The sequence below is a fragment of the Rattus norvegicus genome, chromosome 16, assembly GCF_036323735.1.
Source record: "Rattus norvegicus strain BN/NHsdMcwi chromosome 16, GRCr8, whole genome shotgun sequence".
Lineage (NCBI taxonomy): Eukaryota > Metazoa > Chordata > Mammalia > Rodentia > Muridae > Rattus > Rattus norvegicus.
The window spans coordinates 3,936,319-3,941,024 of NC_086034.1; the positions used below are offsets into that span (position 1 = coordinate 3,936,319).

A 4,706-nucleotide genomic window follows, 5' to 3' on the forward strand; every position below is an offset into this window, starting at 1 on the left:
ACATCATGACCCTCAATTTACAGACCTGGGGACAAGAGACAAGTCACCTGACCAGAATCACTAAGAATAGGACTTGCATTCAGGCCTCACTTCTAGCACCCCATCCAAAGGAAGCATTAGAGGAAGATTTACTTACTGTTGATAGCATCATCTGTTATAACTTGAAGGCTCGAGGCTTGAAACAAACAGATAAATGAATATAAGCCTCACCTGCAGGGATGACAATTGATATTGATACTTGAATCTGCACATGGCCTTCATCGTAATTTGTGAAAATGGGAGATGGCTTAAGAGTTGGGCTCAGCCACCCAAGGCCACAAGCCTGATGCCTGTTTTCTGCTTCTGTCAAGTGTAGCTTACCTGGCCATGCCCACACATTTAGATTTTATTTCTGGCTGCTCTTATGCTCCAATGAAAGAGTGGCTCTTTGATCCAGATCCAGATCCTAGAATGCTTCATCCACATGATTAGACCTGGTTTTCTCATCTTGAATTGAACCATTGGTTTATTCTTGAAGGCATTAAGAATGGAATCTCAAACTAAGTGTAGTGATACATACCTGCTGACCGGGACTTGAGAAGCTGAGCTGGAAGATGGAGAGTTAAAAGCCCATCTGAGCCATAGAGTGTGCCCTTGTTTCAGAACAGACAAAAACATGTAAAACAGGGATTGCAATAAAGCCGAATTGAAAGTGGACTAAAATTAGAAGTTAATAATTGGAGACATTTTCTGAACATGCAGCTGTAATTTTGGAGACATGAAAGAAATGAGTGAATACCAGAGAAGAGGCATCCATTCTGAGCTCATGCCGCAGGTATGGAATGTCAGTGTGTATTTCAGGCCTGCTAGCTGTGGAGAAGTAACCTTGATTTCCTGCTGTTTTACCTCTTTCTGCTCTCCCAGGCTGTCTTGGGTGGTGATCCCATGTTCTGTGCAGCCATCCAGGACTCAGGATCCATCTTGGCATTAGGGTGTGTGAATGCTGCTCTGGCAGATGAAACGCAGAGGCACGAGGCTGCATTCCACCCTCACCTCCATTGGGGTGCAGCCTAAGATGGGGGCCTCACCCCGAGTGTGAAATGACACAGGCTGGGGCCGAATCTGGAGTTCCCTAACTCATGGGCATCCACACATAGCAGGGACCTCAAAGAGTTGGGAATGGGGACCATGGGCTGGTGATGAGCCCAGGACCTGGGGATGGGGTAATTTGTCTTAATTCAGAGGTGAGTGTCCTAATGGCAGACACTATGTGCTCTGTATGACAAAGATGTCCCCCCACAGTGGTTCTTGATGAGAGAGACAGGCCTTAGTTGTCTAAGTTATTTATTGGTAATGGAAAATTGATGTATACAACTTACTCAGGGAGGACCAGAGACTAAATACTTTTTGCAGGAAGGGATGTCTGGAAAGGGAAGCTTATTGGCTAAACCCTCTGGTCCAGCTCATCTAGATATCTCGTTAGCATGGAGAACTCTGTGCTCTGTATTACATAACTAGTTGTCACCATCCTCATGTGGTATGTCATGGTCACATGCTCCAGGACAGAAGCCAGGTTGGAAGTAGATGAACCACTTACCATTCACAGATATGAGCATTTCTGGGGTTTCTGAATACACTCAATTTCCCCAGTTTTTGTCCCGTGACAGGGTTCCACTTGCCCCACATGGCATGGTCTTCAAACAGTCTTAGGGATCATCTGTGGACCCTTTCCCACTAGCCAACTGGTCAAGGGAAAGCAAACAAGAGTAGCAAAGCAATATGTTTTAGGTATAGCCCTAGAACACTTTTTCCCACATTCTGGAGGGACAAAGGAGTTGTATGATCTCAGTTATATATAAGAAGCCTGCACAGTGACGCAAAACCTTACCAAACGTGGAATCCCAGCTGGACCTGCAAGTCTGCTTGAAATCAAGGTCCCAGGTTTCTGTTCCACAGAATAGAGTTTGTGAGAGCTGTAAAGAATAAGGCCTACTTCTAAAGACATTAAGTGAGATTTAGAAGGTGGCAAGAGGGTAAAACTAACCATGATGCATGGAAATGACTGGCAATCCAGGACAAAAAAGAAGTACATCATACCCAAATATAGGATGATAGTCATGTAACTAACAGATATCACCGGCTGGATTGTGCATGCCCGTATACAAGGGGATTTGGTAATCTACACAGCACATGCACATGAACTTCCACACTATGGTGTGAAATTTGGCTTGACAAAGTATGCTGCAGCCTATTGTACTACCCTGCTGCTGGCCCACAGGCTTCTGAATAGGTTTGGCATGGACAAGATCTATGAAGGCCAGGTGGAGGTGACTGAAGACGAACACAATGTAGAAAGCATTGACTGTCAGCCTGGTGCCTTAACATCCTATTTGGATGCAGGTCTTGCCCAAACTACAACTGGCAATAAAGTTTTTGGGGCCATGAAGGGGGCTGTGGATAGAAACTTGTCTGTTCCTCCTAGTACCAAATGACTCCCTGGTTATGACTCTGAAAGCAAGGAGCTCAATGCAGAAGTGCATGGGAAGCTACACGCGCTACCTAATGGAGGAAGATGAAGATACGTATAAGAAACAGTTCTCTCAGTACTCAAGAGAAGTGTAAGTCCAGACACGATGGAGGACATGTATAAGAAAGCTCATGCTGCTCTCTGAGAGAATCCAGTCTATGAGAGGAAGCCCAAGAGAGAAGTGAAGTAGAAGAGGTAGAAATATCCCAAAATGTCTCTTGCCCAGAAAACAGACCGGGTTGCTCAAAAGATGGTAAGCTTGTTCAGAGTTCAGGAACAGGCTGCAGAAATCTAAAGCTGTTTTCTATGAAGGTGTGATTTATAAAGACTATACATGAATAAATATATTGACCAAGCAGGAAAAAAAGGTAGAATTGCACAAAGAAAGCTTCCTTTGTGTAGACCTGTGATCAGATCAAATGCCTTAGGTTTGTCCTCCTTGCCAAAGGGCTGTCCTCCCCCAGCTCTCTCTCTCCCTGCCTTGATTTCTACCTTCCTCTTTCCTCATTTCTTCTCCCCCTACTTCTTCACTTCCCTTAGAATCTGTTTGTGGTTGACTCTTTGGACATGATGTCTACTCAAAGCTCTTTAGAACTAGCTTCTGTCCTGTGATCTGCTTTTATCCTTCCCAAATTGACAGAGGAAGAATCTTAGAGCAAAAAAAACAAACCAAGAAAACAGAAAACAATAACAACAACAACATCATCATCATCATCATCATCATCATCATCATCATCAACAACAACAACAACACCACCAACAACAACCAAAAACAAGAATTGTGCCTCTTTCACAGCAGCCAGGGTAAGGAAGCCCTGCACTCTGCTCTGAGGCTGAATGGGCCAAGAACATTTGGCTTGTGTATGTGTGACTTTAAAGTGGTATTTAATTAAAAAGTTGCAAGCTTGTGAAACAAAAGATTTCGCTGGGCTCTCCCTTGTACAGTTCCAGTTTCTAGGAAATAATAATGTGTGATTTATGGGCTTCCTTTCCACAGAAGTATGGAAGTTATATGTAGTTCGTGTTTGAAGGAGAAAGAAAAATCCCCTATGGGAGCTCATTATCTGTCTGGCTAACAAACGACAAAGGACAAATCTGGGAACATCTTTCTTGGCCAGCTAATATTTATGACACATCCCGTTGGTAGAACATTATTCTCAGGGCAGGCTCTGGAGTTTATTATTGTTATTATTTTTTGTCTTCTCATTCTTCATGTATGTATCATTTTTTTTACGTGTTGGGCCAGATGCATGCTTTTTTTCCTTCAGAGTCATTGGTGGAAAAGAAGCCCTATAAAACCATGAATGCTTCTTTGTGCAGCAGATAGTGGTTAGCCCAGGAACCCACAACTAGTCAAAGCACAGGGAATATGCCTCAGTGGAACATTTATATCACCTCTCTACGGCCCGGAAACATCATGGAAGACGGAGCAGAAAGACGCTAAGAGCCAGACAGGAAGGTGAAAGAACCCATTTAAAATGGGTGCAGGATACAACATGACTGTTACACCCATGAAGTCACAGAAGCTGGGTTTGCCTGCACAAAGTCAAAGCATTTGGCCTTCTAGCTCCTACCTCCAGCTGAGGCCCCTGCAGGGACAGCCTCTCTTTTCTTTAAGAATGTGGATCCTGGTAGGTGTGACCATGCTCCATTTTGTGGCTCCACACCTGTGAGTTATGAGAAGTAAAATTGTACCCAAGGAATTATTACAAAAAGGGAGGACATGAAGTTTTGGAATGGTAAAGGAGTGTAGATAGACTTACTAAAGAATCATTTAAAATGCTATACTTTTTAAAATGAATGGTAAATTCTACATCCTGTGCAATACTATTTGGAGGGTGGGAGTGGTTGAGTGGGTGAGTGAGATAGTAAAGCAGTTTGCCTATCTATCTTTCTGTCTATCTATCTATCTATCTATCTATCTATCTATCTATCTATCTATCTATCATCTATCTACCATCTAATTTCTATTCTAGGCATGGAATCTAGAGCCTCATGTATGTTAAATATTTGCTCTGTCGTTGAGAAAACTCTCTAACTCCAAGACCATCTTGAAGAGAAAGAATAGTATTCTTGTTGGAATGTGAAATGCCCCAATCGTCTCATGTGATCGAATGCTTGACTGTACCTAGTGGTGTCGTGTGATGACCTAGAACCTTTAGGAGATGGAGCTTCTCTGAAAAAAGTAAGTTACTGGGAC

At 43.2% G+C, this 4,706-nt stretch overlaps 1 pseudogene; it reads left to right on the forward strand.

The window, feature by feature from the left end:
• The first annotated feature begins 757 nt into the window (after positions 1-757).
• Rpl5-ps1 (ribosomal protein L5, pseudogene 1) lies at positions 758-2,801 on the forward strand (annotated as a pseudogene).
• Positions 2,802-4,706: the final 1,905 nt, after the last annotated feature.